At 39.2% G+C, this 24,122-nt stretch overlaps 1 pseudogene; it reads left to right on the forward strand.

Annotated features, from left to right (window-relative positions):
• The first annotated feature begins 11,878 nt into the window (after nucleotides 1–11,878).
• The window catches only part of LOC103107337 (lysosomal-associated transmembrane protein 4B-like), a 29,015-nt pseudogene continuing 16,771 nt past the window's right edge, over nucleotides 11,879–24,122 (forward strand).

The following is a 24,122-nucleotide window of genomic DNA, read 5'->3' on the forward strand; positions in this document are numbered from 1 at the left end:
CCAGAGTACCACTCAGCCTTGGCATACATGGTAAAAAGGATTGAAAGTGGGACCTCATCTATGCAAATTCTGTGGTCAAGCACTGCACTATCTCCCTCACCTATGCACACATAAATGGGTATCTTTGCTTATTTCTGTCATAAAAGTAAAAAGTTCATTTGCTTATTTTAAATTCAATTTTTTTGCTTAAAACATTAGATTCGATTTTTGACAACATGTTTCTTAATTATGAAGAAAACTGAATCCAAAATAAGACATGACACCTGAAAATCAAGACATTTTTCTAGCATTTAGACCTATGTCGAATACTCTTTTCCACATATCTGCACAGTACTACTCCTAGATGATACTGATGACCATAGTATACTTTGTTTCAGTTCATTCTTTTGCTGGACACTAAGCTTTTTAGATAAGGGAAGGAAATGACAATGACTTTGCTGTCCAGGAATTTGTCCTTTGGTTTCAGAACTTTAGATTTTTAATGCGTCCACAAAAGTCAACCAGCCTTAGCTATCATGAATCACATTTATATTTATGTGTAGTTGTTAAATGCTATTTTTTAGTTAATACCTAGTAAGTTCAAATAAGCCTCTCATATTCAGTTACTAGACTAACCTTATTTTTATTATAAATTATACCTTCTGTCCATCAGAAAATGTCTCTCATTAGAACAGGCTGCACCTGAGTTTTGTCTTTTATATTTCTACTAATCTCTGTATGCACTAAATTTTCCTATGATAACTCCCCTCAATTTTATTTTTTAAAAAGATTGATTTTATTTATTTTATAAAAGAAAGCTTCACATGATACATATTAAGGTGGAGAAAGAGAGAGCGAGTAGAGCACCTCTCTGGTATATGCATTACCAGGAATCAGACTGGAAACCTTAGGCAAGTCTAAAACACAACCAGTTGAGTTATTTCCTTAGTCACTAAACAATACCCCAACATTTTCATTATAAATTCAGTGGTGTGAACTCATGCAAAAATTATTTCACAGGAAATTGCAATGAGCAATAAACTTGTGTTATCCTAAAAGTGAGTCAGATTTGAGCCATTAGATCTCAGTAAACAAAGCATAGGAAATCTGAAAGAGACAGTTTTCACAGCAAGGATTTTTTTTTTTTTCTATGACATGTGTTGTATAAGTTCTTTTGTATTTTTTTTTAAAAGAAGTTTTTAGTCTGTAAAAAAGAATATTTGGCATAAAGGATAAGAATTTTTTAGTCTGGAACCTTAAACCACTTGGATATCCCAACAAATGTTTGAAACATAAAGTTATCACTATCACTATTCTTGTCATTGCCAGGGCTTTACCACTCTAGGCTGACTTTTTCACAAGAAAGAGAGAAAGGGAGGAAGAGATGCCACAGTACTGAAGCTTCCACCAGTCTGGTAGGGGCTAGGCTGGAATCTGTGTTGTGTGCATGACAAGTACACAACAGTAATACTATTGCTAGTGAGCCATCTTGCTGGCCCAGGATAGGAATATATTTTAACGCCCTTTACCCATGTGACCACAAATTGTTCTTCATCCTCTTTGCAGAGCATGTTCTTTCTTTCTTTCTTTCTTTCTTTCTTTCTTTCTTTCTTTCTTTCTTTCTTTCTTCTTTTTTGATGGCAACTACAATGTTAGTTTTAAACTTTAGGAAAAAAATACCCTGGTGTCAATTTTAAATGGAAAAAATAGAATTTTCATTGTCTTTTACTTTGCATATGTTTGTTTTGAATGACTTATTCATAATTTTTATTTAAATGTGAATGTTTGCCTTTTTCTTATTGACTTGCCAATAGTTTTTTTTTTATATTGAAGATAGTGTTTGTCATTTTTTAGGTTGTCATTTACCTTTTATTTTAGAGTTGACAAACCTATTAAAATTTATGTAAAAATAAATACATCGATTTTTCCTCAAGATATTTTTTCTTCATTGCTTAGAAAATTTACTACAAAGTCAGATAATGTAATTTCTATATACATTAAAAAAAATTCCATGGAGAACCAGCAGTATAGTTCACATCTCTTTGATACATGCAAGACACAATTTTGAGTCTACCCCCACTGTACTGTGGAAAGCTTCGATATTCTCTTTTTCTCTTTCTCTCTCCATATCTATATCTGTATCTGTATCTGTATCTGTATCTGTATCTGTATCTGTATCTGTATCTGTATCTATATCTATCTACCTATCTATATATATATATATATATATTACCAGTAATAAATATTCACCAAGAATTTCGTGCTTCTTTGGTTGTTTTATATATAACTTTTTGTTTTTGTTTTAGTTGTTGAGGCTTCATTGCTTCAAGCTGACTTTTCAGAGAGACAGAGGGAGAGAGGGAAAGATGATACAATATTGAAGCTTCCTCTAGTGCAGTGGGGCCAGGTTTAAGCCTGGTTTATGCAAATGGAAAATTGCATTTAACTCTTTAATTTACTTGGTCTTCCTTGGTGTAACATATGACTTAAAAGTGATGTAACTTGGGGGGATGGGTGGTGGCACACCTGGTTGACCCATACACATTACAGTTCAACATCCCAGTCCTATTTCCAGGGGGAAAGCTTCACAAGCAGTGAAATGGAGCTGTAGGTATCTCTCTCTCTCTGTCTATCTATCCCTCTTTCTCTCTCTGTCTGTTTCTCTCCCTATCTCCTCCTTCCCTCTGAATTTCTCCCTGTCTCTATCCAAAATAAATAATGAAAGCTTTAAAGTAAAATAAAATGTTTTTTAAATTAGGTGATATAACTTTTCAAACTCCAAATAAGTTTTCTAATTGAGCTGATTGAATGCATTATTTAATTGTTCTCATATAATTTAATATGTAATTTTCTCTTCCTCATTAATTTGAGGTTACACTAAAATCTAATGTAATTTAAATTTTCCGATGCCTCATGAGTCTATAATTGGGTTATTTTATCAGTAATTATTTAGATTTCATTGAGATATATTCCCTACCTGAGCAGGAACTTCAGTTGTTCACCCTAGCCCTCCATCTTAAGATATAGTTTGTCTCCAATGTGTTCATGCATTTTGAGGAAATAGTTCATTCTTACTCTTGAACAAGTCTGGTGGTGGATTTAGGGGACTATACCCTGATTACTTTATCCTACTTTTCCTGCTACTACACTTAAATGGAACCAAATAGTTGGTGATGTAAAGTCTTTCTTTTTATATACATTGCATCTAGAAAAAAAAAAGGACTAGAGAGCTTAAACAGGCTACTTTACAACCTCTAAAGAAGTAATGGACATAGTCAATATTTTTGATGACTGCTAAGAGCACTAGGCAAAGACTTATGGAGAGCTTTTCCTTCAAAAGGCTGTGACTGCTAGCATCTAGACTCACTAATATAACATCTTAACATAATAGAAAAAAAAAAAATGAACCAGGGCCAGATGGTGGCCCACAAGTTGGGTGAGCATATGTGTTACAATGTCCAAGGACCTATATTAAAGCCTCCTGTCCTTACTTGAAGGGAGAAAGCTTAAAGAATGAGGAAACAGTGCTGAAGATGTCTCTCCTTCTCTACTCGTCTCCCCTCACAATTTCTTTATTTATTTATCCAATAAATAAATAAAATATTCTAAAAGTTAAGAAAAGAAAAAGTGCCCTGGGAGATAAGCATAGTAGTTATACAAAAGATTTTATGCTTGAGGATCTGAGGTCCTAGATTCAATCCCTGGTACCACCATAAGCCAGAGCAAAGCAGTGCTTTGGTATCTCTCTCTGGGTCTCTCTCATTAAAATAAAAACAAATATAAGATTTAAAAAGAGAAGCCAAACATTACATGTTATGATGGGATTCTATAATAAGACTTTCAAGTATTCTTATGAATGTTGGGAAATGGTTCAGTGTTGGGCAGTACGACAGTTTCCCCCTGCTTATGCCTGTGGTCTATTTACATAACCAGTTACCTAGGAACCGCCCTGCCTGCAGGGCATTGGTTTAATCCCCACTGGTTCACGATGTCTTTTTGCTCCACCCCCTCTCATAGTCACCCTGATTTCTACCGGTCTCTTTTCGCTCCACCTTCTTATGTCACATCCTGTTTTAACCCTACTTGGCAAGTATATATACAGCTGCTCTTCTGTTTTAACACACTTGGGATTGTCTTCCAGCTCCCAGAGTTCCGGAATCTATCTCCTGCAATGCTAGCTCAGCACGAGTTTCTGATCCCTCTCCCACACAGCAGCCTAGGTTGGCTCCAGTTGAGTTCTCTCCAACCCAGAGAGCACTTGCTCAGGAAGAAGCACCCTCAGGCTATCCCGGCAGTTCAGATGGCAGAGTGCAGAACTGATGAGCCATCTGCCTGATCCCAGTTGTTGCATGAAACAGATTGGTACTCTGGCTTCTCTCTCCTCTCCTGCATGATAATCTCCCTCCATCTCCAATGAAATAAATAAAAGAAAATAGTATTCATATCAAAAACATTTAGAATTGAATATTCTTAGATCTCTAGATGTAATTATTGGTTTTCAGGAAACTCAAGGGATTCGTGAACATACTAAATAACACTAGAGGGCTGGGCGGTGGTGAATCCAGTTAAATGCACATTACCCTACTCAAGGACCCAGGTTCAAGCTCCCCCACCTCAGTGTCTTCAATATTTTGGGAAAACTTGAGGAGTATTGGTAGTACTTCTTCTTTAAAGGTATTTTAGAATTCATTTGTAAACTCATCTGTGCCTGGACTTTTATTGTTGGGGAGTTTTTTGATTAGTGTATTTATTTCTCTCTTTTTTTTGTGGACTTGAGCATTTCTTTTTTTTAATTTCTTTATTGAGGAATTAATGTTTTTACATTCAACAGTAAATTCAATAGTTTGTATATGCATAACATTTATCAGTTTTCTACATAACAACACAATCCCCACTAAGTCCTCTGTCATCCTTTTTGGACCTGTACTCTCCCCCACCACCCACCCTAGAGTCTTATACTGTGGTGCAATACACCAACTCCAGTTCAGGTTCTACTTGTGTTTTCTCTTCTGATCTTGTTTTCAACTTCTGCCTGAGAGTGAGATCATCCCATATTCATCCTTCTGTTTCTGACTTATTTCACTTAACATGATTTCTTCAAGCTCCATCCAAGATGGGCTGAAAATGGTGAAGTCACCTTTTTAATAGCTGAGTAGTATTCCATTGGATATATATATATCACAACTTGCTCAGCCACTCACCTGTTGTTGGACACCTGGGTTGCTTCCAGGTTTTGGCTATGACAAATTGTGCTGCTCAGAACATAGGTATACACAAATCTTTTTTGATGGGTGCATTGAGTTCCTTAGGGTATATCCCCAGGAGACAAATTGCAGGATTATAGGGTCGGTCCATTTCTAGCCTTCTGAGAGTTCTCCAGGCTGTTCTCCACAGAAATTGGACCAACTGACATTCCCACCAGCAGTGCAGGAGGGTTCCTTTGAACCCACAACCTCTCCAGCATTTGTTGCTGCTACCTTTTCTGATGTATGACATTCTCACAGGAGTGAAGTGGTATCTCATTGTTGTCTTTATTTGCATTTCTTTGACAATCAAAGACTTGGAGCATTTTTTTCATGTGTTTCTCGGCCTTTTGGATCTCTTCTATGGTGAATATTCTGTCTATGTCCTCCCCCCATTTTTGGATGGGGTTATTTGTTTTCTTGTGGTTGAGTTTGGCAAGCTCTTTATATATTTTGGTTATTAAACTCTTGATGTAGTCCCACAGATTTATACTTGCCTTAGTCTTCTTTGTAATTGGATTCATTCCATTGAAGATGTCTTAAAAATTTATGCAGAAAAGAGTTCTGCCAATATTTTCCTCTAAGTATCTGATAGTTTCTGGTCTAACATCCAAGTCCTTGCTCCATTTGGAATTTACTTTTGTGTTTGGTGAGTAGTAGTTCAGTTTTAATTACCTTTATTTATTTTTTAGAGACAGTCAGAAATTGAAAGGGAAGGGGGGATAGAGAGGGAGAGAGACAGAGAGAGACACCTGCAACATTGCTTCACCACTTGTGAAGCTTTCTCTCTGTAGGTGGAGACTGGGGGCTTGAACCTGGGTTCTTGTGCAATTTAACAGGTCTGTTCAATCAAGTGCGCCACCACCTGGCCATGGTATATTGATTTCTTTTGCTGTAGTTAGACTAGTCATCTTCCACATTTCCTTACAGTTTAATCTGGGAGGGGGACATGTTTCTAAAAATGATTCCATCTCCTACAGATTTTCTAGTTTTGCAGCCCATAGTTGTTCATAAAATCTTTATATTATTATGCTTTAGATTTCTGTAGTGTCTGCTGTGATCTCTCCCCTTTCATTCATGATAGAATTTATTTTGGATCAACTCCCTTTATTTTAGTGAATCTGGCCAAGGGTTTGCCAAATTGTTTATTCTTTCAAAAAAAAAAAAAAACCACCTCTTAGCTTCATTAATATTTTGTATGTTTCTTTTGTATTCAATGTTATTAATTTCTGCTCTAATTATTGTTATTTCACTTTTTCTGCTTGCTCTAATTCTTCTAGGTGTAAGGTCAGGGTGTTTTTGTGTTTTCTTGTTTCTTTTTCCTGATGTTCTCATTTATTTTGCATAAGTATATTGTTAATATTTTATTAGTTATTTAATATTGATTTATGAAATTATAAAATAACAGAGGTATAATTCCACAGCTTTCCCACCACCAGAGTACTCTGTACTCATCCCTCCATTAAAACCTTAATAGTTCTATCAAGATCACAGATATGTGTTAACTATTACTTCTATAACTATCAATTTATGTTTATATACACGTGCCCATTTTTCTGGTCCTGCCTTCTCTTCCTTTCTGAGTCACACCTACTGCTGCTGCTACTACTACTACTAATAATAATAATAATATTAATACTTTTTTTTTACTAGAGTACTGATATACTCTGGTTTATAGTAGTATGGGGTGCTGAACCTGGGACTTTGTAACTTCAGGCGTGGAGTCGCTTTACATAACCATTATGCTATATACCCCCAGAGTCACACCTACTACTTCTTCCTTTTTATCTTTTTTTCTTCCTCTTCTCTTTCTGGGTCCTGATGGAATTGGAATTCAGAGCCCTCTAGTCATTTTCCCCTAATATTTATCCCTCTGTGAGTATGGACCAGAATTCTTTATGGGGTGCAGAAGGTAAAAGGTCTGACTTCTGTAACTGCTTATCTGCTGTACATGGATATTGGTAGGTTGATCCATACTCCCAGCCTGTTTCTGTCTTTCCCTAGTGAGGTAGGGCTCTGGAGAGGTGAGGTTCTGGGACATATTGTTGATGTCATCTGCCCTGGAAAGTCAGGATGAAATCATACTAGCATCTGCAACTTTTTGGTGGAAAGACAGTAAGATATAAAGCGGAAAAAATGTTTAATAATTAGGAACCAAATGTAGAAATAGAGCAAATGGGAATAGGGATTTTTTAGGGTGAATCAAAACTAGGAAGTCTATTTTTGGTATATACCTAGGGGTCCATGATTGGTAATTTTTGCTGGAGTTTGATAGCTCACCGGCGGGTGGACTCAAAATATTGTCTGGGAAGATGATGTCAGAGTTGAGAATAGAAATATAAAGCTGAGGGAGTCGGGCTGTAGCATAGCGGGTTAAGCGCAGGTGGCGCAAAGCACAAGGACCGGCATAAGGATCCCGGTTCGAACCCCGGCTCCCCACCTGCAGGGGAGTCGCTTCACAGGCGGTGAAGCAGGTCTGCAGGTGTCTATCTTTCTCTCCTCCTCTCTGTCTTCCCCTTCTCTCTCCATTTCTCTCTGTCCTATCCAACAACGACAACAACAATAATAACTACAACAATAAAACAACAAGGGCAACAAAAGGGAATAAATAAATAAAATAAATATTTAAAAAAAAATTAAAAAAAAAGAAAAAAAGAAATATAAAGCTGAATCAGGCTAGAGAGTAGTTCCCCATCTTGAAGAAAATATATAAATAAATAAAATTATTTGCCATGTTAATCTCACCCAGGGCCCATGCCTATTCATATTTGTCACAGGAGCCTATATAACCTCTGAACCTCTGTTAGTCTGTGTTCACAGTCCATGGTCACAGATGAACATTCTAGGCTGCACTCATTTCAGGACCATTTTCCTCAAGTGGCAGAGTAGGATGACCCAGCCTCCCTTCAGAGAGTAGGGCAGACCTTAGCATTTCTAGTTCACAGTGAGGATATTGTCCTGAAGAAGCCCACAGAAGGGCTTATAATGACATTCTTGATCGAAGTGATCAGTGATGGTGGAGAGAGAGGTCTATTAGAGGTCTAGGCCCATTGAGTCTATGGGGGAATCCAAGGACTCCCTGACTAGGCCCCTAGGTGATGAGGTGGCCTGGCAGTGACCAAGAAGGTCATCATTAAGTGAGATACTCTCTTACCCTTTCTTTTTAAAAATTTTTTTATATTTATTTTCTCTTTTGTTACCCTTGTTGTTTTTTTTATTGTTGTTGTAGTTATTATTGTTGTCATTGTTAGATAGGACAGAGAGAAATGGATAGAGGAGGGGAAGATAGAGAGGGGAAGAGAAACATAGACACCTGCAGACCTGCTTCGCTGCCTGTGAAGTGACTCCCCTGCAGGTGGGGAGCCGGGGGCTCCAACAGGAATCCTTACACTGGTCCTTGCGCTTTGTGCCACCTGTGCTTAACCTGCTGTGCTACCGCCTGACTCCCTCTATTACCCTTTCTTTATCTGACAAGCTTGAGCTTTCTCCCAGTTGTTAAAGTGTTGAGTGTCATTTGTTGTATACTCCACAGTGGTATTAGGTTTATTTGGTCTGGCCTCAAGTTAGGGAGGAAATACACTCAGGAATTTCATGGGGTCTAAACTGACCTTGAGTTTTACTGCATTTACTTATTTGGTGATTCTAATAAAGATTGTCATAGAGGCAATAATTGTTCTTTAACTGATAAATTCTTGTACCAGTATATCTCTTGATCAACTGTATATTTCTTATAAATATTTCTTATAATAAAGTGTGATAATAATGCTGATGATTCCAAAAGAGATTACGAGATCTATCTTTCTTTTGTGTAATTAGTTGAGTAGATAAAGTGATTGAGGGAAGTGAAGTTGGAGGTAAGAGAGGAGGGTGCCTAAGCCTAAGTAATAAATATTTTATTAGAAAATTTATGGTGCTTTCTTTAGGCCTTTCTACTAGATTTCTGAGCTAAATAGTTCTAAATGTAGTCACAGAAGGCTATTAATCACTTTTATTTTGAGGTGTATAGTTGCCCCTGACTTATAGATACTTGTATACATGTATGCCCTAGCCTACATCTAGGATCTATAACTTTGCTAGAGAAAGCACCATGTGAAGTGGAACTAGGTACTCCCATGTGTTAGAAATAGTCTCACCACATGATTATGGTTGGAAAGGTAACATTTCCAGCTTAGCATCTCTTGATACAATCTGAAACATAAAGGCAGTGGTGGCATGGTGGCACTGATTGCACTGATTTAGTTTAGGTTAGCAGAAGCAGCATAACAGGCATACAACAGGAGAGGCATGAAGAAATACAAGCAAAGTCCCGATCCAGGACAGGGAGAAATATGAATTATAAAGAGAATGGGGAAGGTTCATTCTAGTATTAGGATTTAAGAAAGGTAATATATTATTACTATAACCACGTTTTTGGAAGTTTGTTTTTCTTCAAAAATTCCATGGCTGGTATTTATCTTATTGTGCTTGACCTCACTACGCTTTATGTCATTTAATGATAACTAGTAATAACAATACCTTACATAGTGATAGAGCCAAATGATATTGATCCATCTGGTCTAAGGTTGTAGGTAACTTAGTTTTAAGAAAACAATAACAAAACAAACAAAACCAGTAACAACAACAACAACAAAACCCTTATATTTCAAATTGCTTAAACAATTTAAGCCCAAAGTCTGGATTCGATCAGTTTACAAATTTGATACATTAAGCGCTTAAACTAAAGAAATATATACTCAGATTAAAATGCAGGCATTTATAGAACTTGAAATATTCAATATATTTTTCTCCTGGCATATTGAATTAATAGTTATTTATAAGATTATAAATTAATAAGATTACAGTTTCATCCCTCTCCCACCGCCCAAGGACTGTTCCCCACTGTCAGGAAATTGTGAGGTGTCTCACAAAGCACCCTGCATTTTCCTGCCTCCAGGAGCTTGGCATTCCTTAAAACATTAAACCAGCTCCCTCTGCTCCACCCTGCATTCCTGGTACTATGGCCTATCTACATAATCATTGTTTTGCCTGAAAGATCCTCACCCATTCCATTCCTTTGATCTATCTTCTTTCTACCATCAAGACCCTCCCTGCCTACAGGGTAGTATTAATCGTACCAGTTAAAACCCTTGCAACACTTGCTAAGGAAGTATCTACCTTCCTAACCAGCCCCCTTTTGCCTTTCTCTGCCCCTTTCCTAGCCATTTCTGTTTCTGGCTTGCCACTTCTGGATCTGCCCTTTAAAAGCCTTGGCTCTCTGATCAATAAAGAAATTGCATTGCCTTGCCTCTGCCACAATCTTGGTTCATGAGTCATCTCTCTTGTGTCGCTGAGTGAGTAGCAGCCCAGGCTGGCTCCGGTCACATTCTCTCCAACCCAGAGAGTATGCACCTTGGAAGAGGCACCCCCATGCTAGCCTGGCACCCCACCCCAGCCTCTACAAAGCGAACTTGAATGTCCCCCTGTAGCCAAAGTACTTTACTTGGGTGCAATACACCAAACCCAGTCCAAGTTCTTACTTTGTGTTTCCCTTTTCTGTTCTTATTTCTCTGCTTTTATCTATGAATAAGATCAACCCATATTCATCCTTCTCTTTCTGGCTTTTCTCACTTAACATGATTCCTTCCAGCACCATCCAAAATGAAGTGAAGAAGGTGAATTCACCATTTTTAATAGCTGATTAATATTCCACTGTGTATATGTACCTCAGTTTTCTCAGCTACTAGTCTGTTGTTGAGCTGGGTTTCTTGTTTTGACAATAGGTTTTGGCTATTGCAAGTTGTACTGCTATGAACATTCGTTTATACAGATATTTTTGGATGAATGTATTTGGTTCCTTAGGATACATCCCTAGGAGATGGATTGCTGGATAATAGGGCAGGTCTATTTCTAGCCTTCTGAGAGTTTTCCAGACTGCTCTCCACAGGGATCTCATTGATTGTTCTCTTTCCATTGTGATTCCCTTCCATGTGTTCTGTCACTCTGGTTGCAAGCATGTGGACTAGTTTTTCAAGTTCTACTTTGAAAATTCTGATTGTTTCTAGTTTATTGGAGTTATTTCTTTTTTCTGGACTTTTTCCTTGATTTGCTGGTGTGATGGGTTTTCTTTTTTTGGTTTCCCCATTCTGTGTCTGTTCCCTGCAGGCTAGCCCTGGTCAAGCGTAAGATGGTGTCCACCAGGAGTATCAGGTGGGTGGGGGGGCTGGTAGTCAAGGGTCTTTCCCATGTATGGCACCAAGGGCCTACCTTCTGCGGGGTCTGGTTGGGGTACATAATGTCTGAGGAGCCTCTGGTGGTGTGTAATGTAGGTGGGGACCCTCCTGTGAGTTTCAACACAAGGCTGTTATGGATGTGGTTCTGAAAATGTCCACCAGGGCTGATAGGTTTCTGACTGTGTATGGCAATTGGAGACCTTTCCTGGGTCCAGAGTGTGGGTTGCATGCGGCCCAGCTAAGATATGACAGGACTAGCAGGCCTCAGGCATGACACACAGTTATAAAGGGTTCCAAGCTGGCTAGGCTACGGCTGGTGGACCTGCAGTGGTGACGGGCTTGTAGACTAGCGGGAGCAGCAGACTCCGAGACCACAGCAGCCTGTGGTTTCCGACCTGACCCAGCCAAACCTCCTGCAAGTTTGGGCACACGGTTGCACTCTGAGCCATGAAGATGGTCACACCCCGGACATAGTTCTTCTCCAACAGCTGCTGCCAGGGCTGCCATGTTCACACCAGCACCATCCAGCTGGGTATGCAGTACCTGATTATCAGTGGTCCTATTGATACTGTTGATACTGTTCTATTGATACTATTAATACTGTTGATCAGCGCCCTGGCTGATCCAGGCCAGTACCACTTTTCAACTTCTAAACTAAGAGGTGACTTTGAGTTCATGGATGATGCCGACATGTGCATTGCTATTGCAATTTCTGTTCTCATGATCCTGATATGTGCAATGGCTACTTATGGAGCATATAAGCAATGTGCTGCATGGATCATCCTGTTCTTCTGTTACCAGATCTCTGATTTTGTTCTGAACGCCTTGGCTGCAGTCACTGTACTTGTTTATTCAAATTCTTTTCAGGAATACATAGGACATCTGCCTTCTCATTTCCCCCTAAGAGAGATCATGCCAGTGAATTCCAACTGTTTGGCCCTTATTATTCTTCTATTTATCAGTATTATCTTGGCTTTTAAGGGTTACTTGACTAGCTGTGTTTGGAACTGCTACTGATACATGAGTGGCAAGAACTCTTCTGATGTCCTGGTTTATGTGACCAACAATGACACTACAGTGCTGTTACCCCCGCACAATGATGCTGCTGTGTGTCTGCCTGAGCCAGAAAGGGGTACCACTAACTTTTCAGAACTGGGAGCAAGATTTCTTTCCTTTCACTTCTGCAATGAGCATATTTGTTGCTATAAAGCTACCATTTTAAATTAAACACTGAGTTGAAACCCTTTGTTGTTGCAAACATGCTTTAGCTGCTGGAGTATTGTGATAGATGAACCTATAGAATTCTTTATGTAGGGTCAGGAGATAGCAGGCTTCCCAAGTCTCCTATGGGCATTGAAACCTCCCAACAATGAATCTTAAGTCAAAGAACTCTGGTTTTATACCTGGAGAAGTCCCCACACTGGGAAATTAGTCACCCTCACTCTGTCCCCCTGTATCACTTGAAGGTATAAAATAAAATAAACAGTAAAAATAAACAGTAAAAAAAAAAAAAAACAGTAAAAATAAACAGTAAAAAAATGTTCCAGGCTGAAGTCACAGTGCAGGCTGGCAAAGAATGTGGCTGGCCTGGGATCTGATGCCACTACTGGGCCTCTGGCAAGGGCCACAGAAATGGTTGGGACCCCTGCCTTGGGTCATGGTAAAATTCTGTCCTGGTGTGACAACACTGGTGTCTTTGAAGGTTAGTGGTCTTTAGACAGAGCAAAGGGGGTGCTGGACAAAGACCAGGGTGCAGGGTGGCCCAGATTGCACCTGGGCTAGGTTCTGCTGCAACTGTAGAATTTTGAGGCCCCTCCCTTGAGTTAAGATGCAAGTCTGCCTAATTTTTTTACTATTAGATTCAATGCTAATTTTTTTAAATTGTTTTTTATTTAAGAAACGATTAATTAACAAAACCACAGGGTAGGAGGGGTACAACTCCACACAATTCCCAATACCCAATCTCCAAAACCCCACCCCCTCCCCTGATAGCTTTCCCATTCTCTATCCCTCTGGGAGCATGGACCCAGGGTCATTGAGGGTTGCAGAAGGTAGAAGGTCTGGCTTCTGTAATTGCTTCCCCACTGAACATGGGCATTGACTGGTCGGTCCATACTCCCAGTCTGCCTCTCACTTTCCCTAGTAGGGTGTGTCTCTGGGGAAGCTGAGCTCCAGGATATATTGGTGGGGTCTTCAATCCAGGGAAGCCTGGCCAGCATCCTGGTGGCATCTGGAACCTGGTGATTGAAAAGAGAATTAACATACAAAGCCAAACAAATTGTTGAACAATCATGGACCCAAAGCTTGGAATAGTGGAGAGGAAGTGTTAGGGAGGTACTCACTGCAAACTCTAGTGTACTTCTGCTTTCAGGTATATATTTTGCAGTAGTTTATGGATACGTGTGAACATAAGCTCTCTCTCACAGAAACTGGTGTATATCTATAGGTTATGGGACTTTGTTAGAAAGTGAACCACCTGAGATGAAATTAGAGTGTACTATAAAAGGAAAGGTCTCATCCGAGTAATGAAGCTGAAGGGTTGTCATTCCACACGTGAAGTCTCTGGACACAGTCTGAGGTGAAGCATTATTGAGGTGGCAATGGTTGCATTGGTTAGGTTGTGATCGGCAGATGCAATATTATTTGGTATGGATTGAGAGAGGCATACGGGAAAGAGGGCCCTATCCAAGGGTTCTAGGACTGGGGGAACTAAGGGCTCTATAGTGGAGATGTGAGGTTCCTGCTGTCTTAGGGTTCAAAAAGACAATCGATAGTTAATGTTATCATCACATTATTTGGTAATTGGGTTAATTTTGAAAAGTCCTTTTGTTATGGTTTGCTGTACAGTATGCAGTATCTTGTATATAGCTGTGCTATTGGATGCTTCTAATCTACTTGGTCTAGGCTTTTGAGAGAATCCGCATATCAAATACACAGCCTATATATTAAAAAGATTCAGTTTGTGTTTGGAAAAACTTTGAGACATACAATTGATTTTCCCCCTCTCATATTAATTAACTCCTGATTTATATGTCTACATTTTGCTAGGAGTGTACATAAACACCATTCCAACCACCAAAAGACTGTGACCCATCCCTCCCACCAACTCCCACCCCCCACTGGCCCAGGAAGCTGCATGTCTACCCCTCACCACAGGGCTTTTACTTTGGTGCCCTACTTACAATTTGATCAGGTCCTGCTTTTAGTTTCCCTTTCAGATCTTCTTACTCAACCTCTGTTGATGAGTGGGATCATGCCATACTCATCTTTATCTTTCTGACTTAGCTCACTTAACATAATTCCTTCTAGCTCTGTCCAAGATGGGTCAGAGAAGGTGGTTTCATTGTTCTTGATAGCTGCATAATATTCCATTGTGTATATATACCACAGCTTTCTCAGCCACTCATCTGTTGTTGGGCACCTGGGTTGCTTCCAGGTTTTAGCTATTATGAATTGTGCTGCTATGAACATAGGAGTACACACCTCTTTTTGGTTGGGTGTTATGGAGTCCTTGGGGTATATCCCTAGGAGAGGAATTACTGGCTCATATTGAAGGTCCATGTCTAGCCTTCTGAGAGTTTTCCAGACTGCTCTCTACAGAGGCTGTACCAATTTACATTCCCACCAGCAATGTAAAAGGGTTCCTCTGTCCCCACATCCTCTCCAGCATTTGTTGCTGCTGTCCTTTTTGATGTATGCCATTCTTACAGGAGTGAGGTGGTATCTTAGTGTTGTCTTAATTTGCATTTCTCTGACAATCAGTGACCTAGAGCAGTTTATCATATGTTTGTTAGCCTTTTGGATCTCCTCTGTAGTGAATGTTCTGTTCATATCCTCTGTCCATTTTGGGATGGGGTCATTTGCTTTTTTGGTGCTAAGTTTGCTCAGCTCTTTATATATTTTGGTGAATAGTTTCTTGTCTGATGTATGGCATGTGAAGATCTTCTCCCATTCTGTGAGGGGTCTCTCTGTTTGTTTAATAGTTTCTTTGGATGTGCAGAAGCTTTTCAATTTGATGTAGTCCCATTGGTTTGTTTCTGCTTTAGTCTTCCTTGCAATGGGGTTTGATTCATCAAAGATGTCCTTGAGGTGTAGGTGGCATAGTGTTTTACCAATGTTTTCCTCTAAGTATTTGATTGTTTCTGGTCTGACATCTAGGTCTTTGATCCATTTGGAGTTAATTTTTGTTTCTGGTTAGATAAAGTGGTTCAATTTCATTCTTCTGCATGTTACAAACCAGTTTTCCCAGCACCATTTATTGAAGAGAGCCTCCTTTTTCCATTTAATCCTTTAGGCCCCCTTATCAAAGATTAGATGTCCATAGGTGTGGGGATTTATTTCTGGGCTTTCAATTCTGTTCCACTGGTATGTGTGCCTATTTTTGTTCCAGTACCATGCTGTTTTGATGATGATGGCTTTATAATATAGGTTAAGGTCTGGGAGTGTGATGCCTCCATTTCTGTTTCTTTTCCTCAAGATTGTTTTGGCAATTCTAGGTGTTTTCAGGTTCCAGATAAATGATTGTATTGTTTGTTCTATTCTCTTAAAGAAGCTTGGTGGAACTTTGATGGGTATTGCATTAAATTTGTATATGGCTCTGGGGAGAATATTCATTTTGATGATATTTTTTCTTCCAATCCATGAGCATGAGATATCTTTCCATTTCTTGGTATCAGTTTCTATTTCCTTGAGTAGTGACTCATAGTTTTCAGTATACAAGTTTTTCACTTCTTTGGTCAACTTTATTCCTAGGTATTTGATTGATTTTGCTGAAACAGTAAATGGGAGTGATTTCTGGATGTCTTCTTCTTCAGATTTAGTGTTTGCATAAAGAAATGCCACTGATTTTTGTACATTGATTTTGTAGCCTGACACCTTGCTATATTGCCTAATAACTTCCAGTAATTTTCTGCTGGATTCTTTAGGTTTTTCTATGTATACTATCATATCATCTGCAAATAGTGAGAGCTTGACTTCTTCCCTTCCAATCTGTATTCCTTTGATTTCTTTCTCTTGCCTGATTGCTACGGCAAGAACTTCCAATACTATGTTGAAGAGTAACAGTGACAGTGGACAGCCCTGTCTAGTCCCCAATCTGAGGGGGAATGCTTTCAGCTTCTGTCCATTGAGTATGATGTTGGCTGTAGGTTTGCTATATATAGACTCTACTATATTGAGGAATTTCCCATCTATTCCCATTTTTTGTAGAGTTTTGAGCATGAATGGGTGTTGGATTTTGTCAAAGGCTTTCTCTGCATCTATTGAGATAATCATGTGCTTTTTGGCTTTGATTTTATTGATGTGGTGAATGACACTGATTGACTTACGGATGTTGAACCAGCCTTGCATTCCTAGGATGAATCCCACTTGGTCGTGATGGACAATCTTTTTTATATGTTGCTGTATCCGGTTGGCCAAGATCTTGTTTAATATTTTGGCATCTATGTTCATCAGATATTGGTCTGTAGTTTTCCTTTTTTGTTCTGTCTCTATCAGCTTTTGGTATCAGGGTGATGTTGGCTTCATAGAAGGTGGAAGGGAGTATTCCTGTTTCTTCAATCTTATGGAAAAGCTTAAGAAGTATGGGTACTAACTGTTTCCTGAAAGTTTTGTAGAATTCGTTTGTGAAGCCATCTGGTCCAGGACTTTTGTTGTTGGAGAGATTCTTAATAACGGTTTCAATTTCTTTGTCTGTGATTGGTGCATTTAGGTTTTGTAGTTCTTCTTGGTTCAGTTTTGGAAGTGCATAGGTTTCTAGGAATTGTTCCATTTCTTCCAGATTCTCTATCTTGGTGGCATATAGTTCTTTATAGAAGTTTCGCAGGATTCTCTGGATTTCTGTGGTGTCAGTTGTGATATCTCCTCCATCATTTACAATTCTATTAATTTGAGTCTTCTCTCTTTTTTGTTTGGTGAGTCTGGTTAGGGGTTTGTCAATTTTGTTTAATCTTTCTAAGAACCAACATTTGGCTTCATTGATCTTTTGTTTGGTTCTTTTATTTTCGATGTTGTTTATTTCTGCTCTAACTTTAGTGATTTCTGTCCTTCTGGTTGCTTTAGGGTTCCTTTGTTCCTCTTCCTCTAAGTCCTTGAGGTATGCAGTAAGGTCGTTTATTTGAGCTTCTTCTTGGTGTTTAATATGTGATTGTATGGCTATAAGTTTCCCTCTCAGTACTGCTTTAGCTGTATCCCAAATATTTTGATAGGTTGTGTCTTCATTTTCATTAGTTTCCAGGAACATTTGAATTTCCTGCTTGATTGAATCTCTGACCCAGTGGTTCTTAAGGAGTATGTTGTTTAGTTTCCAAGTTCTGTGACTTTTAATAATTTTCTGTTTGTTGTCAAATGTTAGTTTTACTCCACTGTGGTCTGAGAAGAGACTTGGGATGATTTCAATGCTCTTGAATTTACTGATGCTGTCTTTGTGGCCTAATATGTGGTCTATCCTTGAGTATGTGTTATGTGGATTTGAAAAGAAGGTGTATTCCAGTTTTTTGGGGTGGAGGAGTCTAAAAATGTCCAAGAGGTCTAGTCTGTCAATCTCTTCATTCAATTCTCTTGTATCCTTATTGGTTCTCTGCTTTGTTGATCTGTCTAAGTGTGAGAGTGGGGTATTGAAGTCTCCCACTATTACTGTATTACTATTGATGTATTTTTGAAATTCTTTCAGTAGGTGCTTGATGTATTTATATGGTCCCTCATTGGGTGCATAGATGTTAATGATTGTTAAGTCTTCTTGGCTGATTGATCCTCTAATCATTATGTAATGTCCTTGCCTATCTTTTATGACTTTATTTAATTTAAAATCTATCGTGTCTGAGATGAGAATGGCTCTTCCTGCCCTTTTTTTATGGTCCGTTAGCCTGTATGATAGTTTTCTATCCTTTCACTTTAAGTCTGTTTATCTTGTTGTGACAGATGGGATTCTTGCAAGCAGCATATGGTTGGGTTATGTTTTCTGATCCATCCCCCCACCCTGTGCCTTTTGATGGGTGAGTTTAAGCCATTGACGTTTATTGATATTATGGATTTAATGTATTGTAGTGCCATTGTTCAAAAAAAAAATTGGTTTGCTCTGATATATTTCCAGTATTATAGTGATGTTCTTGTTTGTAAGAGGTCTTTTAGAACCTCTTTCAGGGCCGGCTTGGTGATGGTTGCCTCCTTTAACTGTTGTTGATCTAAGAAGGTTTTGATTCCTCCATCTAGTTTGATTGAAAGTCTATCAGGATATATTATCCTTGGTTGAAACCCGTTTTCATTCAGGGCTCGATAGATATCTTGCCACTCCCTTCTGGCTTTTAGAGTTTGAGTGGAGAAGTTTGTAGATAATCTTATGGGTTTTCCCTTGTATGTGACTTTTTGTTTCTCTCTTGCAGCCTTTAGGATCCTTTCTTTATCCTTACTTCTTCTCATGGTGACTATGATGTGTCTTGGTGTCTTCAGGTCTGGGTTGATTCTGTTTGGTACTCTCTGGGCCTCTTGAATCTTGATGTCCTTTCTGTTATTCAGGTCTGGGAAGTTTTCTTCTATTATTTCCTCTAGAATGTTTGCTTCCCCTTCCTCTCTTTCTTCCTCTGGCAGGCCAATTATACGAATGTTACTTCTTTTGAGATCATCCCATATGTCTCTGCTGTTGTTTTCAGTGTTTTCGTTTTCTCCAGCTCATCCTCTGTCTGACTAATTCTGTTTTCTGCTTCTGTTAGTCTGCTTTCCCTTGCCTCAGCTGCTTTCTTCATTACAGCTATTTCACCTTTCATTTCTCTAATTGCCTCAAGATAATCAGTATTTTCCTTGGGGGTCTCAACTGTTGTTTCCCTAATACTGCCATTCCTTTCCTCCAATGTTGTTTTCATTTCTGTGGTTAATAAGTTTATTATTGCTTGCATACTTTTCTTATCTATGGTTACTTCTGGCTGATTTGTAGTTTCTTCTGGGCTCTTGTCTTCATTCATTGGAGTAGCAGTTTTATTTGTTTTTGATCTACTCATTTTTATGATTTATGTGTTTCTTTTTTTATGCTCTGTTGTTCCTCCGTTGTGTCTTGAGTACAAGTAACACTGTACTAAATACCTTTATGACAATTGCACTCACCAACCTCAGGAATTACAGTAGCAACTGAAGCAAGTATTGAAGAAGTTTAATAGTTACCAGTTAGCCAAACAATTTCTCCAGTCCGTGAAAAATAGTAACCAAATCCCAGTGAAGAAAGAGAAAAGAAAGAAAGGATAGCAAGAATAGACAGTTATGCAAATCTACTATCCACTGTATATTCTAGGGGTAACAAGAGGGGAAAGGGAACTAGAGCAGAGATACACACATAGAGAGTCCACTCTGAGTCAGATTTCTTCCCCAAAATAATTCACAAATTCAGAAAGGCAAAGAAGAAGGAAGAAGTGTATGACAAGATTAAAAAAGAGAGAGAGAAAGAGAGAGAGACAAGAGAGAGAAAAGGGAAAAGATAAGAAAAAGAGCTGTAATTAAAGAGCAGTAAAAGGAAATTCCCAAATGTGTATCAGTGAATTCAAAAAAGCACACTGTTTGTTGGTGTGGGGGCTGGGGGCTGTGACTTTGGAAGCTGTAGGATTAAGGAAGAAGGGATGACAAGAATGAGAAAAAGAAAAAAAAGAGAGAGAGAGAGAAAAGAAAAAGATAAGAAAAAGAACAGTCATAAAAGGGCAGTGAAAGGAAAGGGTTTTTTTTTAATGTATTTATTTTTAATTATTTAATTAGCTATGCAGGGTGAGGTGGGGAGGGGGTTGGCTACTTAGAAAGAAAAAAGGCCAGAGGTTTCAGAAGGGTACAGACTTAGAATTAATGATACTCCCTGGTGGGACAGGAATTTGGTAAAGAAATGGAGCTCCTAGCAGGGGGTCCTGCTAGGAGCTGGTCCCCAGGGACTGCTTATGGGGGGGGGCGGGAAGGAGGTATGCTTGAAAATTAAAAGGAAGAAAAAAAAATTTTTTTTCTTCCCCTTTTTTCCCTACTCTAATTCTTAACCCAAATTAAGTTATAGTCACCTCCTTGGTGTCACCGCTAGGACCCCTTATTGGCTGGCCTGCTAAAGGCAGAAAATCCTACCGTTTCCAGGAGATGTGGTCAGAGCTCAGCCACTAGCAGCTTCTCAGTCCGCCATCTTCCGGGAAACCCCCCCCCCCTGAAGCTTTTTTAAAGGATTTCTCAAAGATGAAAACTAGCTCCAAGTCCTTTTGATCCAACGAGAGCTGTACTCAAGGATGTCTTCGGATCTGCCCTCAGGGTCGCGGTGGTCCCCAGAGACTCCCAAGAGAAAGCCCCCGAGCTACAGTGCTCCCTCCTGGTCCTCTGCTGGCCGCCCAGCAGTGCTCTGCAACTGGCGGAGGAGCCACCTTCCCGGGCCGACGACAGTGCCCGGCGCACCTGCCTTGCCTGCCACAGCCTGGGAAGTCTGGAGCAGCCCGCCCGCTAGTCCGTGCCACCTCTACTTTAATTCTTAACCAAAATTAAGTTATAGTCACCTCCTTGGTGTCACCGCTAGGACCCCTTATTGATTGGCCTACTAAAGGCAGAAAATCCTACCGTTTCCAGAAGATGTGATCAGAGCTCAAGCCGCTAGCAGCTTCTCAGTCCGCCATCTTCTGGGAAACCCCTGGTTCCATGCTAATTTATAAGATTATAAGATAATAGAGGTATAATTCCACAGTGTACCCACCACTAGAGTTCTTTGTCCCTATGCCCTTCATTGGAAATTGCAGGAGTTCTCCCAGATATGGGTTGACTTCATATCTTTCACTATTTATCTGTATCTTTTTTCCCCCACATTTTTTCTGTGGTCCTGCCTTAAATTCCTTTTAAAGTCATAACAGCACCTATTATTATTTCCAAGCATCCTTCCCTTTTTCCTTTTCTCTCTTCAATAAGAGAAAGAGTGCCTGACTTCCTCTGGCATCTTCCAGATATGCCTCCCTTTCAGTGATGGTATAAAGACAAGATTCCTGGTGACAGAAACTTTAGGTGGAATTGAGGTTCACAGCCCTCTGGTCATCTTCCCCTATTACTTACCCCTCTGGGAGTATGAACCAGAATTCTTTCTGTGGTGCAGAAGGTGGGAATTCTGGCTTCTGTAATTTCTCAAGTTCAAATTTTTATTTGGTTTTTTATTTTTGTGAGAGAAGTGGGGAGAAGAGGGAAAGACACCTAAGCATTCTTTGTCCAGGCATGGAATTCCACTTGTCTTTCTCCTTCTTGGTCTCAGGTGCTGCTGCCAGTTGAACTCAGGGTCTCTCACCCCTTGTTATTTTATTTTTTTATTTCTTTACTGGGGAATTAATTTACCCCTTGTTTTTAAGTCAAGTTTGGGGAGATAAAATGTATCTTTGCTTCCTTTTTCTTTTTTCTTTTCTTTTTCTTTCTTTCTTTCTTTCTTTCTTTTTTTTATCTAGGTGAGCTGTGTCTTTGGACATAAACTTTAGTTAGATGACACTTAAATTCCTTTGGTGATAATGTTCTTCAATTTTTCTTCTGCTTTATATTATCTCTCTTAACATTTTATTTTATGTAGTCCCATTTTTATGCACAGATAATTTAGTGTTTAGCTGAGAAGAAGTTATATTCAATTGGCTTGGTGCCATAAAATAGAAGTATTAGTAGAAGTTTTATAAATTGCTAATTAGTTATGTCTTTTACTGTTCCTTATGGAAAAAGTAGTGAGAAAAATATGGTAGTTACCACTATTGAAAAAATAATAAAATTATTAGGTTCTTTTTATTAAATAGCACTTCTAAACAAAATTACCTGATTTTCAGAGTTGGTAATTAGATGCCTTACTTGTGTGTTTCAATATTTGTTTCACTTTGCTAATGTGAGGTGGTATATTTAGACATGTCTTTGAGTATAAAGAATTGGTGGCAAATGACACTGTTTTCCAAGTGCTGTAGTCAATTTGTTTGGAATCAAGAATCTTTTTAAAAGTCCGAGGGCATTTTTTTTTTTTTTTTACAAATAATTCAGTTTATAGCAGAAGACATGATTCATTTGTAATAACTCTAATATAAGGTTTAATCATTACTATTTTAGTGTACACCTTTACAAATTTTTTATATAATTTTTATTTATAAAAAGGAAACATTGACAAAACCATAGGATAAGAGGGGTACAACTCCACACAATTTGCACCTCCAGATCTCTGTATCCCATCTCCACTCCTGATAGTTGTCCTATTCTTTATCCCACTGTGAGCCTGGACCAAGGGACATTATGGGGTACTGAAGATTGAAAGTCTGGCTTCTGCAATTGCTTCCTCGCTGAACATGAATGTTGACAGGTCAGTCCATGCCTGTCTCTGTCTTTCCCTGTTGGGTCAGGGCTCAGGGGAAGTGGGACTCCTGGACATATTTGTGGGGTCATCTGTCCAGGGAAGTCCCTTTAGCATCAGGGTAGCATCTGGAAGCTGGTGGCTGAAAGAAGAGTTAACATATAAAGCCAAACAAATTGTTGACTAATCATTAACCTAAAGGGTGGAATAGTGCAGATGAAGATTTGGGGGTTTCTGTTTTGTGGATAATTAGTAGTCCTATTTTAGTTATATTCCAAAGGGCCCATGACTATACTAGTGTTTTTTGATTTTTTTCTGAGCCTGACATATGATTTGCAGGTGGACCCAGGTTATTGTCTGGGGAGATGATGTCATGACTGGAAAAAGGACCAGAAAGCTAGATCAGGGAATAAGGGAAGAGAGTAGCTCCCCAATATGGGAAAAGTATATAAATATTGTTGGCTGTAAACCCCATTGATTTGATGTGATCTGGGGCCCATATTCAGCTTACGAGTCTATGTGACCTCTGCATCCCTGTAGATCTGAGCTCACATTCTGTGGTCGTGAGTAGGAATGTTCCAAGCTGCCCCAATTTCAGGGCTCGTCTCCCTCAGGTGGAAGATAGAGTATGTTGTCCACCCTCTCTTTAGAGGATGGAACATTCTCTACCATTGTTGATCCATGTTGAGGGCAAGGTCCTATGGGGGCCCACAGAGGGGTCTATTGTGTTGTTCCTGATAGAGATTACAAGTAACAATGGAGAGAGCAATTTATTCGCGGTCTAGGCCCATTTTGTCTGTTTGGGAATATCAGGACTCCCCGACTAGGGCCTCAGCTGATGGGGTGGCCTGATAGTTACTAAAGAGTTATTGTTAAAGTATGCCAGTCTCCTGCCCTTATTCAACTTTTGTAGTCCTTACTTTGATAAGGTTACCTTTGGAGTGACTGAGGGAAGTGTAATAGGAAGTAGGTGAGGAGGATATCTAAGTCTAAGAAAACATTATTTCATTATGAACTTTACGGTGTCTATTTAGGTCTTTCTACTTGCTTGCTGCATATACTGACTTACTACAGACTATTGTGAACTTTTGCTTTCAGGTATATGTTTTGCCTTAATTTATGGACGCATGTGAATATATGCCCTGTCTCATGGGACCTTGTCTATATCTAGGTTTTGGGACTTTGTTAGGAAGTGAACCACCTGAAATGGAATTAGAGAATCCTATAAAAGGAAAGGTCTCACCCAAGTAATGATGCTGAAGGGTTGACATTCCACACCTGACGTTTCTGGACACAGTCTGAGGTGAAGCTTGCTGAGGTTATACTCATTCCATTGATTAAGTTGAGATCAACAGATGCAATATCATTTGGTATGAATTGAAAGCATGCAGGAAAGTG

The sequence above is a fragment of the Erinaceus europaeus genome, chromosome 10 (genome assembly GCF_950295315.1).
Source record: "Erinaceus europaeus chromosome 10, mEriEur2.1, whole genome shotgun sequence".
Lineage (NCBI taxonomy): Eukaryota > Metazoa > Chordata > Mammalia > Eulipotyphla > Erinaceidae > Erinaceus > Erinaceus europaeus.